The sequence below is a fragment of the Heliangelus exortis genome, chromosome 1, assembly GCF_036169615.1.
Source record: "Heliangelus exortis chromosome 1, bHelExo1.hap1, whole genome shotgun sequence".
NCBI lineage: Eukaryota > Metazoa > Chordata > Aves > Apodiformes > Trochilidae > Heliangelus > Heliangelus exortis.
The window spans coordinates 61,263,979-61,290,741 of NC_092422.1; the positions used below are offsets into that span (position 1 = coordinate 61,263,979).

General features: G+C 43.1%; 1 protein-coding gene across 2 annotated transcripts in view; it reads left to right on the forward strand.

Moving 5' to 3' along the window:
* Positions 1-11,536: 11,536 nt before the first annotated feature.
* Positions 11,537-26,763, forward strand: part of FHL2 (four and a half LIM domains 2) — a 42,636-nt gene continuing 27,409 nt past the window's right edge. Inside the window, exon 1 of one of the 2 annotated variants that reach the window (XM_071744728.1) lies at positions 11,537-11,668. The gene's annotated coding sequence lies outside the window, so the exon portion shown is untranslated. The remainder of the gene's footprint in view (positions 11,669-26,763) is intronic. The other variant, XM_071744746.1, reaches the window with a different exon arrangement.

Consider the following 26,763-nt stretch of genomic DNA (forward strand, 5'->3'; position numbering starts at 1 on the left):
CTCACTTGTGGAAATTTTGTCTTATGCATGCAAGGACAGCTGGAGATCCAGCTATTCCTTTGTGCTGAAGAACTATTTTTAAGTGGTTTAGGCATCCTTCATGCAGCCAGGCATGCCAAGAGACTATGGCTCCCTGCTTGGCCTCTACTCCATTAGCCACCCAAAGAGCAATGTTAGATTTCTATGTATTATGTGACTAAAGAGCAACCACAGCAAGCAGTGGGACCCACAAGGATCAATGATAAATGGAAATGAAGTGACCAGTGAAAACAGAGCCCACTGAATTGCAACTCCCAATGACCATGAAAGGAGAAGGATTAGACCATTGCCAGTGTGAAACACCCCATGATGGGACAGCCAAATGGGTCAGACGGCCACGAACAGGGAAGGGAGATGATGCCAAACATAATACAGGAGAGGAAAGCATGCACAGGAAGGAGAATTAAGGGACTGTGTAAGACTTCTTAAGGGAAGATTTCAGGAGACTGTGGGAGTGTGTGGGTCTCAGTAAGGGATGCTTATGTAAAGGATCAGAGGTGGAAAAATGAAGGGATCAAGGTGAATTGCAGAGATAACAAACATGAGGAAATAAATGGGAAAAGGAGATGAAAGGGCCCAGTTGAGTACACTTCCCTGATTGAGTCCTGCTCTTCATCATCTCTCCTCTATTCTCACTAAATCCTTTTTTTAACTGGCTTCTCTGAGAGTGCACTTTCTGTCCTGAGTTCTTTGATGTGCGTGCTACCAAGCTTCAGACCAGACTAGCAGGATTACCAGCATCGCATAGGTCTCAGTGCCAGCAGATGAAGGATACTGGGACCTTGGTTCCAGCTAGTGGACATCTGTGACCAGCTCCTGGAGTGACTCTGACACTGTGTGTACACTCCTGCAGTGGGCTTCAGTTCTGATCTCCCAGAGAGATGGGATAGGATGGGGCTGTCTGTGCTGCTCATGTTTGTGTCAGCATTGCCCATGCTGATAAAGGCACTGATTCCTCCTTGTGCTGAGCCCTGTGACCAGTGATGTGCACACTCTGTGTGTTTCCCTGTCAGGAATATATATGCTCAGCCTTCCAACTTGGACTTCTGAACATGGAGCTCCAGCAGCTGCCCCTACATCCCAAAGCTCACCAGATTAAACAACCCCTAACAGCATGAACTTGCTGGAGATGCCATGTTGAGGAACCCTCCTAGCTCTCCAGAGATAAATTCTGTCCCAAGAAGACTTCCTTTCCAAGCCTCATTATCAGCTTTCAAAATGTCCCATGCGACCCCGAGAGAGAAACATCAGCTACCTCTGGCTTTGTATCTTTTCCTAGGAGAACAGCCCAACACCCCCAGTTACTGAATTGCTGCTTCTTTGGGAATGGAATGACAGTGTTCTGCCAGTTATCCTTAAATCACTCCTACCCACCAGACAGGCTTGAAGATAAAGTAAGGAATGAATTTATTCAGGAATCCAAAGATCAGCAGTACAAGCTCCTTTTTCAGAAGCAGCTGTGCAGAAATGAAAGAAAACTTACAGCTGCAGACAGATTATTCTAACTCTGTTTTATCCAGCTAAAAATCTCAGCATGCTTACATACCTTTCAGATGGAAACTCATATTTAAGCAAGATCTTCCCCAGAGTATGTATTCCATTGAAGGGATCTTTATTCAGGGATATGAACATTTTTGCACATCTCTTTTTACCCCTGGGATGCTCCAGGTACCCCTCACATCTCTCCCATTCACGCTGTTACCTGACCTGAGAATTGTTGGTGCCTTCTGGGTTGGTGGGATCTCCTCCTGCCCAGAGAGGAAAAAAATACCAACGACCTGATGTTTACCTTCAGACATGATGACTTTGAAGGAAAGCTTCTCCTCCAAAGCAGAGCAGGATTCAAGCCTCCTTGCATTGCTTCTTTATACATTCAAAACACCAGCTCATATATATGCATAACCTAACAATCATAGTAGATATAAACACATAAAAAGTGATAATGTATATAGTTAATTAGATCTTGGCTGCATTGAGACAAGAATTAATGGTAAACAAATTATTTTGGGGTGACAATGATATGAACATGCTTGCCATAAACAATACAACTGCAATATCCCATGAGGGCATTTTCTTCCTTTGAAGGTACGGATGAGAGATTTTTTTGAAAACATAAAAACCAAAAGTCATTTATCACACTCTATATCCTATTAACACAGTGTTATTTTCCATCTGTCCTCTCAAATCCAGGATTCATGATATCCAGTGCTTTGCATCAAGCAGCCCTTATGTTTAGATCTCATATGTGACATCAGTGTCCATTCTCACTTGTGAAGTTTTAAACCTGGCCACTGGCTGTAAGCATATGATAGTTTTTACTTCTCTTGTAAGGACTGTAGACATACCTGCCACTGTCATTAAGAATGACCTCAGATTGTTTGGCATTAACCTGACCTCACCATTGCACAAGCACTACTGGCTGGATGATGACACGCAGGAGAGATGTCCTTGGTAAGATTCTGGCATTCAAATCTGCCAAGAAAAAGCTGAGGGTTTTGATCTACTAGCATGCTAGCATGCCTGAAAAAGAGCAGAAATGTTCTGCTACTCACAGTCACACTGAGGAATTATGTAAATCAGGTTCCATCACAGCAACAATAGATGATGCATTTTGAAAAGCTGCTCTATTCAGTCCTTTCAAGCAACTGTGCCAGAAAGGGGACTTTGAGAGGTGTGTTGCTGGGATCCCCTGGACCTCCCCTACCACACCCTTCTCCTCCTCCCTCAAGGCACAGTGCCCTGCAGCATGTGTAGTGGAGGTGGTGGAATCCTCTTTTAAAGCCCGGGCAGCTGCCTTATGTCATGTTTGGTGTCAGATGGCTGTGACTGCAAAGTAGCTCCTCCTGGGCTGACAGCAGCCCTGGGGATGCTGGCCCTGGCTCTGGACCAAAGCTGCAGCAGATTTTGGGGAGTAAGTGGTTTCTGCTGACGGGGCAGTGGGAGGCCTGATGGATAGGCCCTTTTCGGGGGTCTGCCATAGAGCTCAGCTCACAAATCAGGGGAATGAAAAGAGCAGCTGAGCTGGTTAAGTGCTCAGGTGAACTCCTAGCAGTGCTCTCTCATGGCTCTGAACAAGCAACATCCTGTGGCTTTGCAGAGGAACCCTCTATGCTGGTTTGGTACCCAGCTGTAGAGTACATGGAGTTTCACACCTGTTCTGCAGCACACAGATTTTTGGTTTTTTTTAAGACATAACCTCCCTCAACTTACTAGACTCTATCAATGAGCTTAATGTATCTCTATACAAATCAGTATTTGTTTTCCTAAAAAACTGATCTCTAGAAGGCAAAGGTGTCTCAAGAGTCCTCTCTGTACACAAGGATGGATCAGGCACCAAGCAGGATCACAGCCACTGGTCCAGGATCTAGTGTTATTTTAGGATTTCATGATGCACAGACTTGAATGCACTAGAAGTATTTCAGCATGCAAGGCAGAGATAATAACTTTTCTTTCTTTGTTTTAGACTTTTCAGTGCCAGGCCTTTCTTGTTTTACTCCTTTAGGTCTGGCAGCTCTCAAACCTCCTCAGCCCCAAACTCGGCTGCAAGCCAAGGCCAACACCTGTGGCTCATGCAGGGGCTCCGAAAAATGCCACCTTCTTGCTATGCTCTTGCAAAGGAGCACATTCTTCCTAAAAAATAGAAAGAAGTGTTGAAGCCTGCTGAGCAGGAGCCAAGTTTAGTGCAATCACAGATCAAAGACAGGTGTGAACTTTTCTTCTCCCTCTCGTCAGGGTGCTCTCCAGGATATTTAATACTTGCACCCAAAAATTAAACGGAACATTTGTTTACAGAAGTGTTTTCCAAGAGATGCCACGCTTGGCAGCTGCCCTTATCACTGGTGCTGGGCATCCCTTGCGTGTCTGGGTGATTAATTGATTTGAACTGCTTTCCACAAGGCTTCTGCTGGCAAGGCAGACCCCTGCTCCAGGATGGTGGAGAAGCTGTACAACAGCTGCAACAGATGGCTTCAGCTCTTGCCTTGGTCCAGCCTGCCCTGCCAAAAGAGTGCCAGACACACGAGCTTGTGTGGGGGTTGATGAATGAGGAATAACACGAGACCACTTGTCAGCTGAAAGCAAAGAGGATTAATGTGCCGCGGGGAGATAAATTTAAGCGGGCAGATACGGGGAAGGAGGTGAAGGGGGGGAAAACCACAGGTGTTCGGAGGAAACACCTGCTAATCCCTGAGGGGAAAGAATTGATGGCAAGGATGCTAAGGAGGCAGAGAGGATTATCTTGCAGGTTTCATGGTTTGAGTGGAGAGGGGAGGTTGGCAGACCACCCTGCTGACACTGCAGAAGCCTGGGGCAGAAAGGAAGCGGAGGGGAGATGTGGCACAACAGCCATAACAGCCTAGAGAAAGAGGTGGTGGGACACAGGAATAAATGCAAAGAAAATGATGGTACTGTTAAAATGGTCTAGTATTACATCAGATGATGGTTTTATGAGGCTTACAGGTGGTAATTTGATAAAGATCAGCAAATTCATAGTCAGGATGTGTGCAAAAACAGAACGCAGATTTTGCATGATAAAGATTATAATCTCACTCTCCTACAGTTATAGTGTATCTGAGTGTATCTTTTTGATACATGAGAAAGGCACTGTGTTTTTTTCCCAACAATCAGAAAAATCAGACTGCTGTTTGTGTGTTTTAGTCAGTGTCTAACTAACAATTCAGCTAATCTCAGCTGATGAGACACACACAGCAAAGACCTGTCACTTCCTTGGGCCAGCAGGCTTTGGTTTTGATTTCTGCACTCCGACAACTTAATGGCTCAAAATGTCTGTCAAGACTTTCTAATTAATGCGTGGCCATAGAACTGATTATTTGGTTTTGAATTATTTTTGACAAATCTGAGCAGTTCTGATGATGACAGAAGTAGCTCTGTAGCTTAAAGAGCTGTCCTCCTAGTAATTGTCACGTTCTCTGTCACACTCAGCCATAATGCTAGGATGCTGGGTTTGATACACATAGCTTTTTTCAGCCACCAGCAAAATCACTGTGAGGTCTCACAAATGGCATCACTGAAACAAACAAAGTATTAATATCATCAGGTGAAGACTTTTTATGTTATGGATGAGAATGGAGGCAAATCAGTGACTTGACAAATAGAGAAAGCAAGCATTATGGGAATCATCATAGTCACACACAGACTCTGGTTAAGGGGGCATGGCATCTTTCAGGTTTGACATTAATTTTGGCAATTCCATTCAGGCTAATCCAGTCTCTCTAGTGAAATTTTTTGCATTGTGCTAAATATCCTGAAAGGTACACGCTATCCCCAGACTGCACTTTTATCAGCAACGCAACGGAACATTAGCAAAGATTGAGTTGCCAGCTATGCAGCTGATTATGTCTCCAGGGTAAGGATATACACCATATATCCTTACATATAAGTGAACAGCTGCTCTTTATAAACATAGTTTTTAATACTGTTGGGCTTGTTTCCAGCTTCCCACGATGGTTTTCAGCAGGTTAACCTGAGCCACCAGTCTTACACCAAAGCAATGGCAAAAAGTGAGGGCACTGCCATATTCCACAGTGCATGGACAGGATGCAAGGCTTAAACATTTTGTGGGAGATTTTAGATTTATCACCACCTCCAGCTGCATTATCCTAATTTCTATCTCTACACTGTCCTGGGAAGTGCCCTTGAAGATTTGGTATAGAGTCATACTAGCCTGAAGACCGACATCCTACTTAATGCATCCTAAGAACAGCCTATTGATTACAATGTAGTCCATAAAACCAGGAGAATTTTGGTGTGCCAGAGCACCTCTGATTGAGATCATGTGCCCCTCACCTAGCATGAACCCTGAGGTAGAAAAAAAGGGCTGTCACAGCCAGTCTTGGGGCTTTTTTTCTGGGAAATGTTCTCCTGCCAGAAGTATCGTTCTAATGATTATGGAGGTCTGGGAAATTTTTAGTCTTCTAAGGACTGTGAGGTTTTTATGATGTCAGAGTATTTTTCAGATCACGTTCTCAGCAATGGTCTCTCTCATAGTTTCCCCTGTAAGTGAGAAACCTGAGCCCTATGGAGCTTAATTTGATTTTTTATTTTTAAGTGCTTGGCACTTGGAGCTCCTCTGTCCTTCAGTGAGACTTGCATGCACTTGCCAGGTTTGATAATGTGAATATGTGTCATGTCCAAGGTCACACAAAGAATTAATGCCAGGGCTGGGATTATTTTTATTTATTATGGGTGGGTTGCTTATTACACCTATGCTTAAACCAATTTATAGCTTCTGTTACAATAGTCAGCTTTAGTCTCTTATTCATGCCAAAATAAAACTTCTTAGGCTGAAACTCCTTATCTGTACAAGCACCCTTGGACTGCAGGGCTCTTGATTACTTAATTTTGCTGATGGCTGTTTCCAACTCTTGTTCCTGGATTCACAGCACTGTTCTTCTCTCAGATAACAGCTGTGTCATGAAAAAACACCTCTCTTCTAAAAGGAGTCCCGAAAGTTTATTTTGTCTGTGCACTCATACTTGCTGGGAGAGTTAGGTACAGTGTGGCAAGGACACCAATTGAAACAGGTGGCAAATGGGCAAATGGGGCACTGAAATTCAGTGCTACTGGGATTGCCTCTTCTGTCTGCTTTGTCTCGGGTAATCACTTGGATCCTTTTGTCACTGCAAGCTACCAATAGTTTATGGCCCAGCTTGTTGTTAAGTGAAGCCTACTTAGCTTTATCAGGACTTGGTTTGATGGATTATGAGGGTAGATTTAGTTTTGAACTAAAGAAGTCATAGCATGATCCAAAAACAGCAGCAACAAAGCAGTGAACACGTATTTCAGCCAAAATGGGAAAGGACAGAGGTGGGGCCACAAAACAGCTGCTAAGAGCAGTGGCCTTTTGTGAGCTGTAACACTTGCTGGGCATAGAAATGGATGACTGAAGAAGGAACAGTTCTTGCTTTTCCAGCCTTGTTTGCACTCTGAAAATATATCCAGAGCTCCCTCTGGCTAAGGATGCACCACCCAGTCCTCTCTTCAACTTGGGGCACTTGTCAGTGCTGTGTCACAAGATTTGTGAAGCAATCCTTGAGATACGGAGCTGTTAAGTAGAGGCAGAAAGGCAGAAGTGCAGACTGAGGGCTGGAATAATTTCCCTTTGTGTTAGTGGGACAGGGGATGAAGAGGAGGAGAAAGGGGAAGTTTCCCTAGGTTTGCCATGCAAAGCCTGGTTTTAGAGGTTTGTCTGAATTTTCAAACTAAGGCTTATCTATATCATTTACCTGAACATGGTATTGTTTGCCCTGGAGGGAGGGCTCCTGCCTGTGGTCTAAGCATCTGCCAAACCGTGGGCCTGCAGGGTGCAATGTGGATACTGGGCGTGGAGTGGACCAAATACCCTGAGTGCTTGGGTTCCGAATCAGCTGGAGAAATTCACAAACAGAAAGGAAAAAAAAAAAAAAAGAAAAAAAAATTCCATGAAGGTCATTTTTATATTTTAGTTTGCTTCTGTTTCAGAAAGTCCCTGGACTAACCTCAGTGGGAATTCAGGTAATTGTTCTGGGGAATATGTATTCCCATGTATGCAATACAGGCCATGGCTAGAGGTAAGAAAATGTTCTAGGCTAACCTACATCTGGCCCAAGACAGGCACTTTTGTGGCACACTGCACAGAGCAAGGGCACCTTAGCTGAGAGAGTCACCAGAAGTTAGGTGTCAGGTGAGAGCCACCTCCTCTCCCTCTGTAGTCAGCAGCAGGAGATAGGAACCTTCACCCACCAAAGAAAGCACAAAGATAACTGGCTTACACTAGGTGCCAGCTTTTCATTGGCAAAAGGAGGTGAGTTGTCCTGCTGATGGCAGTGTCCATGGAAAACACAGAGGTCATGGATCTGAGCCTGCTTTCAAGCCCGCACGTAGCTTTGCAGTGATGACATCTTCTTGGAGCCTTGGCTGAAAACACAAGTCAGGGGGGAACCAGGCAGAGGTGAAGCTCTTGGAAATCACATATGTGTTGCTGCTTCATATATAGGCATCTTCCCCTCATCTGTGCTCCAGAGCCTAGGCATGGTGGTGGCACTGAGGACAGCCTCCAATAGAGTCCTCCAAGTGCTTCTCTGTCTCCAGAGGCCTGGAGATCATTGACATCCCTGAGACCACCACTTCCAGATCCCAAACACTGCCCATTGCAGGCATTTTCACAGGCATGGGAAAGCCTGAAGATGTGCCAATGCTCCTGATGCCTTGTGCTTCTCCTGGCAAAAGGATGCATACCTGCAGTGTTTGTGTGTTCTTCCTCCAGGTGTGGACTTGGGGTTTCATGTGCAAATGTGTTATTTGGAAGGTACTGGTGTGATCTATGGCTTTGAAAGCTGAGGAGAAACAGTCAAGCTGATGGCTTGCTAGCACAGCCAAATTCCCAGTTTATGGTGGTAAATGCTAATCCCATCTTCTGCACTGTGAGGGCCTGAGTGTAAACTGTCTGCAAAATATTGACTACCAGTGAAATCTCCACAGAAGTCTTCTTCCCCTCTGGCTCTGCTGCTAAGTCTTTGGCAGTCCATATTGTATGCACAGAACCTCCCTATAAATCCTTCAAATTAGATTAAAGGCTCAACAACATCCCAATGTGGTTTTAATCCCTGTGCTACCTAACAAATGTCAGGACAGCAAGGTCAGATTCCTATGACTATCTGTCAGTAGAGCTCTTCCATTAGAAAAAACAGTACTGCTGCAATCCAGTGAGGTTTTATTTGTTAAAGCTATCCTAAAGATTTACATCCTTCTAAGATGCCTAGATTCTGGCATCTTCTGTGACTTGCAGAGAATGACAGGGTGAATCCTGACTGTGAGGGATCAGTGGTAAAACTTCTAACCTCAGTGTTATTAATGGGTAACATGACCTTGTTTATGGTGTCCACAGAGGGCTGTGCTTTAAAGCTTGCAGCGTTTCATTTGCATTTCAAAAGCACAGATGGATTCAATGATCTTAGGGATCCTTACCATCTTAAATGATTTGATGATTTGAAAGCTTCTCTTCTAGCACTCTTACCTCCCATCACCTTGGAGTTGAGAATTGGCTGAAATTCTTTCTTTGCTTCCTCTCCATGCCTTAGTCTTGGCAGCAGCAGGGTTGGCTCTGGTTTACACAGACCCATGGAGATGGCAAAGGAGCCCACTGTGCCACCGTTGCTTTGGGTTACAGAGCCCCTGACCCTCTTTTGAAAGGGCTAAATTCCAATGCTTCTATAAAACTAAGAAGCCTGACAACATTCACAGGAACCTTCCTCACCTCCCTGTCTCGGAGAAGCATCTCAGCTGTTACCTGGTGTGGGGAGCACAGGATCAGGCCTAGCAATCTGACCCCTCACTGATGCTTTAGTCTTCTGACAGCATCTTTTTTTCAAGGAGCCATCCATCCCCCAGCAAACCTCATCAAAGAGTACAACCATACTCAAAATGAAAGTGGGACAGTTCAGCTAGAGGGACAGTGTGGGGCAACCAGCCCTACAGAACATTTGCCTTTTTTTTCAGAGAGAAAATGTTTGGGCTAAGCAATATGTAAACCACCTTCTCAAGTAGTCAGATGAAGTGTGCTGGGAGGTCACACTTACCCCAGACTGATCCCCAGTTCTTGATGTTTACACCAGATCCGAACATGCACTGTAACCAGAATTAAACCCTGGAGATGAAACATGCCATTTGTGCCCTGAATTGCCTGGAGTGAGGATGGGACAAATGCCTTTTATCCAGGTTGTTTCTACAATGTCACCCGGACCTTTGACTCATACAAACAAAAAAATTGGCTGACATGAAAAGGTCGAGGCTTTCTAGAGCTGTCCAAACATATGTCCTAACTACCACATTTTTGCTGCTTGTACAGATTTTCATAACTGTTTATTGTTCTGGGAAATGAGAAAGGGATGTTTACATGGTAGCTAAAGGAACATGTGGCAAAAGGCCGCTAGCTCTGGGATGAACAATATTTTAATCAGAAAAGTGTGGGACATTTCTCTTATCTCTCTAACATAAGTCTCTAGGTCACAGTCCTCATCCACAGTACTTGGAAGCTGTGCGGTTCTGCATGGGCAAAAGGAGATGGTTGAAACTCATTTATTTCAGAAGACTTGACTCCTGTCAAATCATATCACTTGGCAGGGGCTGAGGAGGTGTTGTTATGAGTTTTTCATGTTAGAATGAACCGTCCAGATGCCTCTCATTGGTTTGGATAAAATCTGACTGGGCTCTATGTCAAACCATAAATCAGTTTGTCATGTCAGAAAACCTGGCACATGGTTTGTTTTAGTATCCAGTCTCCATGGCTTGACCAATGTTTGCTATTCAAATGTGCTCTTCAGAGACAAGCTGGGATGTGACACTATCTCTTATTGCTCTGCTGGCACTCTGGAGAGAAGAGAGAGAAGAGGGAGATGAAGGGAACGAGGTGTTCTTCAGGACACTGTGGAAGTAATAAATAAGTCCGGTAAAGAAAGCTAATACTTCAGCAAATGCTCTTGATACAGACATGAGGAAGAACAACAGGTTCAAGAGCACAGAACTTCAGAGAAAAATATGCTGCTGTGTACAGAAGAGTCATTTGCCTGCATGTGCAGGCTGCCTGATGCTACTTCTTTCCCGCCCTTTTTAAAGGAGAGATTTTCTTTTTCCTCCCCTTAAAAAAAACCAAAACCAAAAATAAATTATTTCATATAAAGGACTGTGTCTCTACTGCAGCTTTTTCTGCAGAAGTAGATGGAAATGCAGAGCTGAGCCCAGCACTGACAAGGAGATGGAGAGGTTGTAAGCTCGCCTCTGCACTGAGCCTTGCTGGGGCAGGTTCTCTTACAGAACCAGCAAAACACTGCCCACAGGAGCTGTCAGAAGAGGTTTTTTCCACCTCTAATCTCTCGTTTCTTCCACATAGGAGTGTCTCCTTCACACCTGTGTTGCAGCAGGAAAGAGGGACCTAAGCAGAGAGCTCGCTCCTGAGTTAGGATCCTGCTGTCCATGAGGATTTGTTTTGGGACCTTGGGCTATCCATTTAAGTTGCTGTGCTGCTTTGCTGTGAAATGGTAACACTGGCATCCCCCCATGAGGTAGTGCTGGGATAAACGAGGCAGGACACCAGGCTGCACACACTGGGAGGAACAGACAGACAGATGGACAAATAGGAATTGGACTTTGTTACACCTGCCGAGCAGTCGGCATTTCCTGGGGTGTTTCTGTCAGTCCCAGAGCCCTGACAGATAATCCAGCTGGGAAATTAGAGTTGCTCATGACTCAGCCAAAATATCTGCAGGGTCCCTGGCAGGACCTCCCTGCAGGAGGTGGGAGTAGTTAAGATCAGGAGCTCCCAAAAGGAGCAGAGGGCAAGGCTGGGGCTGTTCAGGAGCGTGGCAGCCCTTTCCATCAGAGGCCTCATCATGTCACTCTATCTGTGATGCCTTAAAAGGCTGCAGAGAGGTGCTGAGGTCCTTATCTCCTGTGGGTGGCTGGTACTTTGGAGATACTATATTAATAGCTATATTAATAGCTCATCCGAAGCATGAATACCAAACTGTCTAATTACTAAACAGATTGTGTGGGCAATCCAACAAAGCAGAGAGTCTGTCCCCATCCTCTCTTGTTCACAGACACACAAGCAGAGGCAGCACCAAGCTGCAACAAGGTAAGACAGTGACTTATTTTGGTTTTCACTGTCCTTTGGACCCTTCTGTCCTTTTCACCTTCCTGTTACAACAATTTCTCAGGGCTCTGCGTAGACACCATGAGAGGAGCATTGCTTTCCAACAGGAAGACTGGATTTTTAGAAATTTGTTCCCTTTTTTCTGCCAGGGCTCACACAGATTGTCTCTCTTTGTAGTTCTAGTCTGGTGTTTGGAACCAGGTGCTAACTAACAGCTGCTCTTTAGTTTCTGCACTAATAATATGCTATCGTGTTTTCATGTTCTCAAGCAACACAACCATGTCTAACTATAGACCCTTTCCCAGTTTGAATAGCAAACTGAATGACTTCAGGCAGAAAGCTTTTGATTAGGTTTGGTGGGTTTTTTTTGCTTCTCCATCAGCATTTTCTTCTTTATAGTGAATATATGGAAAATGAATAGATAGTGGTGTTTAAAAAAAAAAAAAAAAAGAGGACAGAAGGAACATTTTTACTTTTTTCCACACTTTCAGACCATTTCCTAATGGGCATGGAAGAAAGAAAGGCAAATTACAGGCAATGCTTGCTGATTTCATGCTTAAACAATTACTTGCTATGTATTACAGCAGCTGTAGCAAAAGGGAAAAGAAAGTGAAGCACTGAAACATAACTGTGTGTCAAAGCAGGAATTTGTCAAAAGCAGCCTGTAAAACAGCATTAGCAATAACTGCCAAATGCAGGCTATTGTTACATTAAATTACTTTTAACCTCACCTCATGAGAGCATTAATTTTCAAATGACGCCATTAAAGGAAGACTTCTTTGGAAAAACAAGATTGTTTTTGCATGTGTGTCCATTTGTTTAGATACATCTTTAGTATAAACATTTTTATAACAGAAAGCTCTTTCATCAAAACATCACAAAGTATGATGCGAAGGTAAGAAATAATAATTTACATTTGGCCTGAGAACTAAAGCTATCATATTTGGCACTAAAGTTTGTCTACTATTCCATTATTCAGGAAATTAAATGTAAGAAGGGTTTTTGTTGGTCTTTTTTTTTTTTTTAAATGTTGAGCATTACTCCATAGGTTTTAGCAGGATGGAGGGCCCTTGGCACCCCTGGCTAGCAGGACTCCTTAAAGCTGACTCAAACCCACAGTTTGTAGGAACTGTCTACTCACTTCACAGTGTTTGTTGCTGGGCTCAGTCTTTAAATGGGGATTTCAAAGGGGAAGGGCAGGTCCTTTGTCAGTCCAGAGATGCTGGAGATCCAGCAAATTTGGCTGAGAGATGGGTGCTTACACCAGGTGATGGTTGGGCCAGTAGACATGGAGAAGTTGAGCCTGGTCCTGGGGCTGTCTCTTGGGCTGTCACAGCAGTTCATGCAATGTGCCCAGCAATGTTCCCATAGTTGATGTGGCCCTGGGTTTGTGCCCAGGCTATTATGCACTCCTGGCCTCTGAAACCATGTGGCCACATCTGAAATATGTCCTAGGGATGGGACTGGCTCCCCAGCCATGCCCAGGTAGGAGTCCTAGCTGGCATCTCTACAACTGACCAGAGTGTCTGGCTGAGTCTTAGTGCCAGGGTGCATTCTGTGGTCCTGTTTGATTTGTGAGGACAGATGCAGGCTCTGAGGGTGTCCTTACATCTTCATCCTCACCTGGGATAGGAAGGGGACCCACTCCCACAGTGGGTGTCCTCAGATAACATGTCTTGCCCAGCTGAGCTGGCTGTCTAGGTTTAAGCTGTTGGGGACCCACGACTGTCAGTGTTTAGACAGCATGGCTAGGAACAAGTTTGTTATGCTTTTCATGTGAAGAGCAGTACATAACTTTAGCAGCAGAAAAAAGGAATGTAAAACACTGAACTGTCTGCACACATGCCTACCTTATCTTGAGGCTTACAGCCCCTGCACAGATGCCTTGGAAAGCTTAACATCTTCAGACACCGCAGCCAACACCTCTGCACATCCTTTTGTTCTCCAGCACTAACAGTCTCACCCCTAGACCATGTTCTGCCTTGTTCAGATCTGTAGAGAGCTCCAACCTTCTGGGCCCAACATTGCTGAGATGAGTTTTGTAAGGTGGCTGGAGCCCAAAGGTAGCACATCCCAGCAGAGAGTGCAGCACTAACCCTTAGAGGGCCACTAATGGGACCTGGCAGCTGCCTGAGCCAGACCTGGTGCCCCTCTGGGCTTTTTTTTTTTTTCCCCAAGATTTTGCTATTAAGCTAAACTGATGTGCCTCTGCAGTAAATTGTGCAATGAAGAAATCATGTACAAAGCTAATATTTTTTTTACAGAGTAGTCTCATTTCTCCTGTGCTAGAAATGTTCTCATGCCCTCAGAGTCTTTGTCTATCATCCAAGCCTCAGGCTAAAACAATAAAAACAACAAAGTTGTTCTGGGTGGGTGCTTAGTGTTAAAGTATTGCCACTGATGTATTGATAGTATTCCATATTAAAAACAGGAAGCAAAAGCAGCATTCCAACCATGTGCAACCAAATAATAGATTTGTTTTTTGGTTTGGTTAAAAAAAAAAAAAAAAAAAAAAAAAAAAAAAAGAGTATGTTGGCCAAAGAGCTCTAGCTTAAAAAAATGCAGGAATATACATGGAGTGATTTTTCACTAGATTTGAATACGAAAGTGAATTAACACAAAAAAGACCAAAAGCCTGTTCCCAAAGCAAACCCATTCTAAAGGCAGTCTTTCCAACAATAATGCTTTGTTCTTACCTAGCATTTGAAAATATGATTAATGGATGAATAACTTTACTTTTCCCCTACCAAACAGCAAGCCATCAGAACAAGGCAGACCTTTGATTACAGCTGGCAAGAGGCTGGGAGGGGGCAGGCTCATTCAAACACTTCTTTGATAGAGAAAATGTAAAAGCCCATTTTATGTGGAAGAAAACCAGAGAGAGAAGGGAGTGTGAAGACTGACCTGGGGGTGAAATCCAGGGCCACAGAAACTGATGGGAGCTTTCACAGAAATATCTACTAATTTTAGCAAAACTCAGATTGACTCCTTTTCCCTGTAATTTTAATAGTGCCAAGCTTGTGTAGATTTGTATCACTAACAATGATCAATTTTCATATTTCTCCTTACCAGTTTTCCTTTTTGTTGTAGCTGTGAATTGTTCAAGCAGAACACTGGCAGCCTGACTCAGTTGTTTTTGTGTGAGATGAATTATTACTGGCCACAATATTTTATCTTTGGCTTTTTATCACAGTGAATACTGTGTCATGCTGGTAAATCTCAGGCTGTTTCAACACTGTTCATCATCTAGTGCTGATTAGCTTTGAGAAGCATAGGTCATATTACAGTGAGTCCTAATTTTTCTGAAAGCAACTGGAGCAATTTTGCCAGGTTTTGCTCAGCTTGCTCTGACAGAAACATGGAATGAGCACTGCCATACACATTTTAAAGGGATCCATCAACTTCATAAAACTCAAAATGTTTCTGCTGCTGGTTGATTCCTTAGCTACCATTAACATGTGCCACCAAGAAGCAGTGAAACTGGAAGAACAAGAAGAAAAATAATTTTCCCAAATTTCACTTTATATTTTCAGTAACATTTTGTGTGAAGTCAGTTATACAGGTTCTCTTTTATAACATTTTTTCCTGCTGCCTCTGTGAAACTTCCACATCACAAGAGCAAAACCCTCCTTAAAAAAGGAAGATAAGTACACTTTCAAACCACATTGTCTAGGGGGTAGAATGGGCACAGACATGGGGACAGAAACTGTTTCACACGCTTCATAAGCAAAACAAATGGGCTTTTAGAATAACATGTTCCCTGTCCAGCTTAGCAGATTTTCACCAACATCTCACTGGAAATTTGCATTCTCTCTGTTGGAGGGAAGTAGATAACATTGATTAGAGCTTCTTTTTGGCAGTCTGCAGCTAGAGAAGCAAAGGCTGGCATGCCTACAGATTACCATAAGAAAACAGAAACACCTACAATCCACAGACACCACCACACAGAAGCCCATTCATTTTTTAAATACTGAGTAACCTACTTTCCTATGCATGAAATGCATTGACTGCAACAGGCCCCACAGTCTCCAGCATTGGGTGCAGAAGGCAGTGGGACACTTGAGGGATTGGGACACAGCTGCAATACAAAGAGAGAGATGTGCCAGTGCTGTATAGCATGGCACTCCTCTACGGGACAATAAAAGAGAGGAAGCTATGAGAATAAATTCTATTTGTTTTAGTTTACAACTTCTAGATCTAAGCCTGGAATTTTCATGAGCATGGGTCAAGTACATTGCATCTTACATGGCCTGCTTTTCATATTGTCAAGTATTCCTTCTCTCAACATCCTATTAGGGGAGAAATGTGGCACTTTTTCCCAGTTCAGGAAAGAGAAGTAAGGGCCAGATCTGAGGGCAGACTCAAGTGCTGAAATATAGTGAGGGCTGGAAAGCTCAGGGCTGCAGTGACCCAGCACTACAAGAAGTTAATGGGAAAATATTAAATCATTATAAATAGACCATTATAAAAGACAATGGGAACTTGCTGTCAGAGCTGATATCAAGGTCATTAATTTTCACCCTTCATCTCATCAAATTCAGTTAGAATTGTTCTGCTCTGTGATTTACTTAAGAATCATAGAATCACAGAGTGGCTTTGGTTGGAAGGGACTTCAGAGATCATCTACTCCAACCTCTCTGCCACGGGCAGAGATGCTTCACATCTAGACAAGGTTGCTCATCCAATCTGGCCTTGAATACTTCCAGGGAGGGGGAATCCACAGCTTCTCTGGGCAATCCGTTTCAGAGTCTCACCACCCTCATACTAAAGGACATGTTCCTAATATCCAGTCTAAACCTATTCTTCAATTTAAATCCATTTCCCCCTGTCCTGTCACTGGACACTCTTATGAAAAGCCTCTCTCCAGCTTTTCTGTATGTTCCCTTCAGGTATTGGAAGGCAGCTATAAAGTCCTCCCAGAGTATTCTCTTCTTCAGTCTGAAAAATCCCAGATCCTTCAGCATCTCCTTGTAGCAGAGGTGCTCCTGCCCCTGGATCATCTTTGTTGCCTTCTTCTGGACTTGTTCCAAAAATGTGTGTCCTTCCTATGGTGAGGACACCAGACTGTATGCAGTACTCAAGGTGGGGTCTCACAACTGCAGAGTAAAGGGGGACAGTCACCTCTCTTGATCTGCTGGCCATGCTCCTCTTGTGCATCCTAGGATACATTTGGCCTCCTGAGCTGAATGAGTGCACTGCTGGCCCATGTTGAGCTTCTCAACAATCAACACCCCCAAGTCCTTCTCTTCAGGGCTACTCTCACTCTGTACCTATCTTGTAATAGGTTGGTCTGACCCAAATGCAGGACCCTGCACTTGGACTTATTGAGCCTCATGCAGCTGACACTGGCCCATTTCTCAAGCCTGTTAAGGCCCCTCTGGATGGGAACAGAACAGTGAGGGAACTCCAAGATTGCTTGCAGAAGCATTTCTGAGCTTCAGTGGTAATAATATTCACATTTCTTTGTAGACCACAGCCTTAAATACAGCTGTAGTGTTATTTGTAGTGTCATCTTACTTAAGTCTTGCAGTTCAGTAACTTGCAGATTCATAATCTAAGGAGGATGTAGATTTATTAGTACGATTATTGTCTTGGGATACAGTTATTTGTTGCAGTGGAATACTGATGGCTAAGCAGAAGGTTTAATTATATGGACTTGATTGCATGAACACAGTATGTTGTGCACTGTAAAAAGACACATTGTTCTGCTTAAAAAAATCATAGAATCATAGAATTAGCCGGGTTGGAAGGGACCTCAGAGATCATCAAGTCCAACCCTTGACCCACCGGTGCGGTTGCTAGACCATGGCACTGAGTGCCACATCCAGTCTCTTTAAATGTCTCCACGGACGGAGAATCTACCACCTCACCGGGCAGTCCATTCCACTGCCTGCTCACCCCTCTCCGTAAAGAAATTCTTTCTAATACCTAGCCTAAATCTCCCCTGGCACAACTTAAGACTGTGTCCTCTTGTCTTGTTGAAAGTCGTCTGGGAAAAGAGACCAACTCCCACCTCGCTACAACCTCCTTTCAGGGAGTTGTAGAGAGCGATGAGGTCTCCTCTGAGCCTCCTCTTCTCCAGGCTGAACAGCCCCAGCTCCCTCAGCCTCTCCTCATAGGATCTGTGCTCGAGTCCCTTCACCAGCCGGGTTGCCCTCCTTTGGACCTGCTCCAGGACCTCAATATCCTTCCTAAACTGAGGGGCCCAGAACTGGACACAGTACTCGAGGTGTGGCCTCACCAGGGCTGAGTACAGGGGCAGAATCACTTCCTTGGACCTGCTGGCCACGCTGTTCCTGATGCAGGCCAGGATGCCATTGGCCTTTAGGCAGACAGAAGTGAGGAAGAGAGTAGTTCCAAATGTTGGGTGCTGTTGGGTACCCCAGCACATACTTAAAAACCAACTACCAAAACCCTCTCTTTCAAGGATTTTATATTCATGCTCCACCAGATCTGGAAACCAAGGGACCACGGAACTACAAGCAGCAAAGGATTCAAGCCAGCCCCTTCCCTGCATTTTATGTTTCTGAATATTCAAATGTTAGGTACTCTTCCTTGCAAATGAGGGGTCTGGATTCCTGGGAACCCATCTGGATATACAGAAGAGCCAGGGTCACTGTGGACTGTGTGCATTTTGGGGAGCAGGCAGCTGGGTAGTCAGTGCTCAGTTGTCTAAAGCATTTATATTGTAGCAACCCAACATGGACTTGTTAGACTTTATGGTTAGCTATTAGGGATGAAATGACTGGTGCTGCTTCATAATTTGATTTTTGACTCCTCTCTAAATGACTCAAAAAAAGCACTTGTCTTCCAGCATGAGACACATTATCTTCAAGGCAAGCCATTGTTAAAAGCCTTTATTTCATTTTACTCACAACATTTGAATTTCATTCACATTAAGACAGCAGCTTCACTAGACAGCCATGTGAATATAAACTTGGCAGGGAAAAACACAATACATATGTCTATCAGGCTGACAATGAATAGTATATTTTTTTCAGCTCTATGTGAAGTATTAGAGATGAAATTCACATCAGCAACTAAACGATTGCTTTAATCCTATTATTTAAAGGTCCTGAGCACTTATACAGTTCAAAGTAAGCACAGGCCTAAGAGGATCAACAGCAAGGATACTACTTCAAAGTGAACCATCTAAGCCCACATTTGCAATCATAATGTATGTCTGAGCCTATGTCTCAGACCCTCTCATTTTATCTGTAGTGTATACAAACAGTGGTTGAGCAGAAAAATAATTGTTGCCATACAGAAGGATCTCCCTGCAAAACAGGATGTTCCAAATCATATTCAGACAGAGAGGGTGACTATTTCTACTTACATCAAAATCTTGGGAGTCTGAAGTAATGTGGCATGTGACTTGTAAGGGTAAACTTCTTTTGAAGGTTGAAATGTTTGGGGAATAACAACACCAATAGATAGCCAGTGTACAAAAAAAGTCTTCAGGGAAGAGATGGCTGTAATAGAAAAAAACTGGGGCTTGGGGAGGGGGGTTTGTTTTGTTTTGTTTTCTGTTTTTTTTTTTCTCCCATGTTCACTGTGAGGCACTTGGAGAGCTTCCTGCAGGAGAACACTTCCTTCTGGGGATCATCAGAGGTTCTATTTCGCACTAAAGCATCCGTAGAAGAGGTATGGAAGAAATAAAAAAAAAATAATGGGAAGAAAATGTTGGTGTTCAGATGGTGTTCACCCAAGAGATCTAAAGGGACCCAAGGTTAAATTGTCTGAAATAATAATGATTCATGGCCTTCTTTAAAACAGGCTTAGAACTGAGAACCTGAAAGTGGCTACTATGGTGCCAGCCTCTTTAAATAGTTCCATGAGAAACTGGGGTAATTAAGGCTTGGTAAGTTTGAGAAATTTAATAGAAATTACTATGCAGGGTAGAGAAGATGATACACTTGGATAAATCCAGTACAGCTTTGTAAAGGGAAGTCATGCTCTACAAAGTCTTGGGTTCCTGCAAGCTAGCAAGAAGATGCAGATCCAGGAGATCTTTGGCAGCATCTGCTTACTTTTTGCTTTTCCATGTATTCAACAAGGGTCTTCATCAAGCACCCTTAAAAATGCATAAGCAGACACAAAGTAAGAGGGAAGATCTTTGCCTGTGTTGCATAAAATCTGTTGGAAGATAAACAGACTGATAGAGTCAGACAGATAAGAGATTATTAGTGGAAATTCTAAGACTGAGAATCAGAAGGATCTTAGGCAATAAGCTGAGTGGGCACTGGAGCAGCATCTGAAACTGTATGTGGATAAGCATAAAGCAGTGCACATGGGGAAAAATGTGACTTTAGTTACAAAGTAATGGTTCTAAAATGATCACCTAAGGGGGAAACTTAGAAGTTATATAGGTTTTTAAAAAAATAATAAATAAAAAATTGAATGGTAAAGTTCTAGCTGCTTCATCTGAAAAAGTAAATTGTCGTACTGGGCAAAGTTTTGGGATGGATGATAAAACACAAGGAACAGCTTTCATACAGAGTGACTATAGGATGGACATCAAGGTGCTGGAGATAGTGCAGAGAAGGACAATTGGGCTAACGAGGTGTCTGGAGAACAGGTCTTTTGAGGACAGGCTGAAGGAGCTGGGGCTGTTCATCCTGGGGAAGAGGAGGTTGAAGGGAGACCTTATTGCCCTTTACAACTACCTGAAAGGAAGTTGCAGTGAGGTTGGTGTTGGCCTCTTCTCCCCAGTGACTTGTGATAGGACAAGAGGTAATGGGTTCAAGTTGCACCAGGGGAGGTTCAGATTAGATAATTGGAAAAATGTCTTTGCTGAAAAAGTGGTGAGGTGTTGGAACCAGTTGCCCAAGGAGATGGTAGAGTCACCATCCCTGGAGGTATTAAAAAAAACAGGTAGATGTGGTGCTTCAGGAGATGACTTAGTGGTTAAGGTGGTGTAGGGCTGATGGTTGAACTTGATGATCCTGAAGGTCCTTTCCAACCATGATGATTCTATTATTCTACATTGCTATGATTCTGTAACTAGATAGGCTGGGATTTTCTAGCCTCAGAGAGAGATGGCTGAGGAGAGATGTGATAAAGATTGACAAAGACATGAACAGCCTGTAGCATGTGGATAAAGATCAGTTACTCATTATCTCTCCAAATGTGAGACCTAGGAGGCATAAGGTGAAACTAGTGGATAATATGTTCAAAAGGAACACAAGAAGATGGCCCTTCAGCAACACAGAGGAGAGCTACCTGTTACTGCAGATGGTGAATTTCCTTTCAGGGTATCAAGAGTGAATTGTGCAAGTGCATGGAAGTAATATTTAGTATGGATACTGTCTCCAGGTTGAGAAATCCCTAAGCCAAAAGATATTGGAGGCTGGGAGAGTATTATGAGGAGATACCATTACAGACAAGTCTCACTTTCTTCCCAAGACGCTTCTTAATCCCCAAGAGCAGGACCAATGAGTTCAAGGAACCTTTCTGTTCAACAATTCTCAGATTGCTGTGCCTTGATCCGAATACCTACAAATCCCACTGGCTCTCCTTTACAGACACCAGTGACAGACTCTAGTCCAAATGTATTTTTTCTTTCTTTCTGCCTTTTTACAGCTGTGTTGAACTGACTAAACTTATGCTCATTTGACTTTGGACACTGTGGAGTTCTAACATTAATCCTTAATGGCAGATTAGACAAAGATTGGCCAGGAACAAGATAGATGCTGTCACTCCTTCCTTGGGTGTGAATTAATTAAATTCTTCAGGCATCCGTCAGCTACTCATTTTACAAACCTTCTTCTGCTCAGGAGATCCCAGGGCCTTGGTCTGGCTGATGAGGGGAAATGGGAGTTACAAAAGCTGCTGCTGACTGTTCCTAGAGGGTCATAAAAGACGTCAGGCATGCAGGCAGAAAAAGAGTTCAGGGGAGCTGAAGGAAATTATTCCCAATGAAGTAAGGTTTTGGAGAAGAAGCCATGAGCAGAGAGGTGGTGGGAGGGGGAGGATTCTGGAAAGGTGCCTTTGCCTAAAAACATTCCAGCATGCTGGGAACACCACAGGGAATACGAGGTATGTGATCTATTTTGTATAGATTGCATGTCTCTTGTGCCATCAGAAACACGGTGATGAGGTTTTTGGAACAATCACAGAATGCTTGTTTTGTGTGCCTGAAACAGGGAACTATAAATCATGATTATACTGAAATTAATAAGTCCTAAATTAAGGGGTAGCATTTGCCAGTTCAGAAGACCAGCAATTACTGCAAACTCTGCAGTAATTTGACATCCCAGGTTCCACCTAGAGGGATAGGAAACCCAAAAGCCTCTTCCCATCCGTCATACTCAGGGCCCCACATGGCAATCAAACTGAATCCAGAGGAAAGGAAAGAAATAGCAGCTCCTCCTCATATATCCCTGCCATCTCATAATTTAGAGTAATCTTTCCTAAAGACCACTGACCTGTTTTCAGGGCTTGCCTCTGGATCCCAAAGCACTTCCAAAGACATGACACCAAGCTCACTATCACTGGTTAGAGATGAACAAGCTATGGAGCTGAGGGGTTTAGGGAATGCTTAGAGTCCAAAGAGGTGTGAGGATGGTGAAGATCAAAATGTCTCACTCTGCTTTCCTTAAAAGTAGAAGCACCATCTAACCTATAACCTAGTCAAGGGAAAGAAGGAAAAAGAATGGTAGAGAAAGTAGGGAAGGAGGAGTCTATATTCAAAAGGAATTGTTGCTTTCCACTTGCTTCATTACAGCTCTTCAGGTTTTCATCTTCACTTGGTTAGTATGAGGACTCTCCAAGTCCCCCACAGCACAGACCCCTGCTGCTTGGGGAATTATTTGGTGGGCTGCCTCTATCTTTCAATGACTTTTATGGCTGCTTTTAATCTGTGAGGACCTGGGATGATTCTTCTTCTGATGATGCTTGTCCAATGAAGGATCTGTCAGTCCTGTAACATGGAGCCTCAATTTTCCAAGCTGTTGAAACATTAGCTAACACCAAGGGCGGTTTTCCTTAGCAGATAACCAGCTCCTTAAAACTCTAGCTTGGTCCTTGAAGCTTCCTCTGATGTTCTGTCTGCTCCTACCTCGAGCATCACTACTGACCTCCCCTGTGATCTCCTCAATCCATGCTCAGCAGTGTCAAGAGCTGTTTTTCTTCCCAGCTGAGACAAGAAAGCAGCAGCAGCATGGATGTAGCTGTCTTTCTGCCTGGGTCATCCAATGCAAACCATTCCTACATCTCACTAGTCCATGGAGAAAGGGGCATAGCAGGAATTAGGTAAAAGCTGGCAGACCACATGTTGATCAGTGCCTCACTGCCACATCCATTTTGAGACATCTTTTTGAGGAGATTGGTTTCTCTGAATGAAACTGGGGATAACTGGATAGAAAAGGAGGTCCTGACTAAATTTGAAAACTGAATGGACGTTTTGTCCAAACTGATTATAATGGTCTAAACTGCTTTGAGCTGCATCCCAGAGGATGCTATCACAGAAACACCCTTGAATTTGTCAGTGTCATCTATCTTATCACATAGTATCTTTCTGAAGCTAACTTTTCCATACAAACCCAAACATTGCTACTGAGCCATGGCACCTTTTTCTAAATTCAGTGAAAAAAATTGTTAAAGACTGTATGTGAAAACTATTGAAATACATTAAGAAAGCAAACATGAAAACAATTTTTCCCAGATTAGATTGGAGTTTCTAAAATACTGAGCTTTTCACTTGACTTAGGCTAAACACCCTCCCAGAAATAAAAGAAGTTTTGCATCAGCCCAAAGCAGACAGACTTTCACTTCACATTAGGTTCCCTATCTGCCTTTATTACAGTGGTTTTAATGAGTTTTTCAAAGGTATCTGTAGTTTCTTCATCAGAATCTGTGGAACTCTGGTATTTCTTACTTACTGAGTATTTCTACTTGAGGATTTAGGGGAAGAACTGAACATTAGAATATTGCAAGAAGCCTTGTGTCTGGGAGACTGAATGAGGAGAGAAAATACTAAAAAAACCCTATTTACTGTTTGTGTGCTCCTCATATGCTTGAGGAAAATTTCCCAAGAACACCTTATGAAAATGATATTTCAGGAAGATATAATATATCCTGGTTGTCTTTTTAGGTTTAGTGAACTAAAATTGTTCAAGCTCAAGCAATGTCTGCTTGAGTATATACTACTTCCTAAGCAGTAGTGCCCAAAATAGTAGTTCTCCTAAATACACCCTCTCGTATTCAATGGAAGCATGTGTTACAGAGGTTCTGGCATCAGAAAAGGATTCATTGAATTCTGATAAAGTCAGTTAGCAGTTTCCAGGATAAAACCGTGGTGGAAGGAATGAGCTGGTGGCTTAGACATGTTCAAACCTGAAAGTGTAGCTTTCCATCCTGCCTGCCCCCTCAGAGACATTAAATTTCTGTGTGGCTCAAACTGGGGGATATAGAAATATTTCACTTCTAGCTGTCTTTCTCCACTATTTTAATTTGTTCATTCATTTCAGCCAGGAAAGGATACAAATCCTGAAATGGTAGTTACTCCACACAAGTTCAGTAGCTGAAACTGAGATTTCTGAAAGATCAGTAAAATTCTTGAGAAGTACTGCTATGAAAATTATACTTTTCCCATCTTGTTTTCCATATGCAAAGTATAGATTTATCCACATGGAATTAAAACTCTTAAAGCACACAGACTACTGAAGCACTAGCAATAAATGCTACATAAATGGGGAGTGTAGAACCCATAGGATATGTTTCTAAATCACAGGATAAAGCTGAATGGTGCTTGTATTTTCAGCCTTTAATTTAGGCATGTACTACAAACATTGTGTCCATTTTTCATTCCATTATCTCCTCTGAATCCTTGAAGATGACTCACAGGTGTTTGGTTAATTAGATAACCAATGAAAAAAACCCACAAAACCAAAAACCAAACAAACAAAAAACTAAACAAAATGAACAAAAAATCCAACACCAAAGAAACAAAAAAACAAACAAAAAAAGCAAAAAAACAATGGGTCACTTAATCATTACATTTGCCATTAAAATAAGCCTCTGCCCTTTCCTTCCAATCTCCCTGACAAGTAATATTTGGTTCTCTCCCACCCGCCCACTCCTAGTGGATTTGATGCTAGTGGGAAAGAGGACGACAGGGGTTCCAAATCATTGATGAAAAATTGTCAGATAAAAAGAAGATAAAGCGAGCAAGCATGGACCAACTGAAGCAGGACAAGAGGTCAGAGCTTCCCCCTACCTTACTAAGCAGCATTTGATGTAGTATCTATGCCACATAATGTAGTGAGGGAAGGAGCTGGCAGGTAACCCTCCCTCATCCCTTTGGCAGCTCCACACACTCTTGTGCGGCTCCTGAGCACAGATTCCCACAGTGAGCCCACAGGTCATCATCATGTTTTAAATTGGCAGATGCTTTTCTGCCTTCAAGGAGTCAGAAATCTTAGATTAAATAAACCAAAAATAATCTTCCTAAAGTCAACCAATGACTTGCAACAATTAAACTAAATAATTTCAGCTGGAGCTGGTGTGTTTTTTATCTTATGATTGTGGAAATTACTTGCATTGTATTCCAGCAGGTCACATCAAAAAATTTCTAGCAGAGTTGCTGCAGTGGCTGTCAATGGACAGACAGGAAACTGAAAATAACATGGAAGTTGAAAAAAATCAAATAATGTGTTCAATCCAAAAAAAAAAAATCAAACAACGTTTAATTTCTTTCAGAAAGGTTTGGAAATGAACCAACTAAACCAGTCCAAAACTAATCATTTGGGGCCATTTTTCTTCTTTCCATGCACTTCTAAATCAGAACTGAGGTGAGAACTGTAACTAAGGTGGAAATCAATTATTATTGTTTTCACTGTGTGATAGTTAAATGTAAGAGAAAGAAACACTTTTATTCTGCACCTACTAGTCCTTCGCAAATTAGCTAATAGCTCACACAAGAGTTCTGTCCTGAGCTATATATTTACAGTGAAACTAAAGAAATAAAACATGCAATGTCTTGTCCAAAAGCATCCAGAGAGCCAGTGATGGGGCTGTAAACCCAACCAGCAGCTCTCCCAAGACACAGCTGCAGCTCCATGGTAGGTCAAGGGCTCACTGAAAATCCCTCACTGCCTGGTTTAACTCATCTTCCAGTGCCAGTGCAAATGCAAGGAAGAAGCCAGGGACATGTGGCTTGGGTGTGCAGCAGCTCTAATTTAAATAAGCTTTAATTGGCATAGAATCCAGATCCTTACGTCCAGTTGGTCCTCCAGGGAGCAATTCCTGTGTTTTGAAAACACAGCTTGCAAAGGCTGCAGCAAGAGACAGATCAGCCCATGGACAGTGCTGGTCATCAAAATAACTCACACCTGTAAATGAGGTTTTGCTCCTTATAGAAGAATTAGGAATGGCCCTTTACCACCATTTTATTCTGTCTATGCTTTTGTAGATTTTGAGTAGAGCTGATTCTGTCACTTCGTTCCCATTCCAAATCTGATGACCACTCAGGTGCACAGAAGGGCAGGAAGTACAGGTGAAGATTCTGACATAAGTTTGTTTTGCTGGAGAAACCCCTTGGCCAACCCAAATGCACACCTGCACCCTTGCCCAGACACCACCACCCAGTGTCCAACGCAGAAAGACATTTGATTACTTTACCTCATCTGGATGCAAAACAACAGCAACGCTATCTCAGGCTAACGGGCTTTATATTTTTGACCTGCTGGTTTCTCCTAAGGTTGAAAGCATTCAAATTAAAGCACCTCCCTTTGGCAAGCAGCAGTCATTACTGAAGTATTGCCCTGAATTGCCTCCCCACCCCTCAAATGTCTGGGAGCAGACATCTCCAGTGTGCTTCTGATTCAAATTCTTTCCTCTGGGAGGTTTCCCAAGACCCTCACTGTTTTGATTAACAGAATGTGTTTCTGCTAGAACAGTTGATAGATGAAATTGGATTTTGTAGCAGAAAAATTGGTTCCTGGTTATAGGAGGATTAATGGTTCCCCCTTCTCTTCAGCATGTGCCCACTGGCACGGGTCTCGGCTGGGTCCTGAGCATGTGCTGAGACAATCTGTTCCTTTGGCTTCCTCATACACAAGGTTTTTTTTTAATTT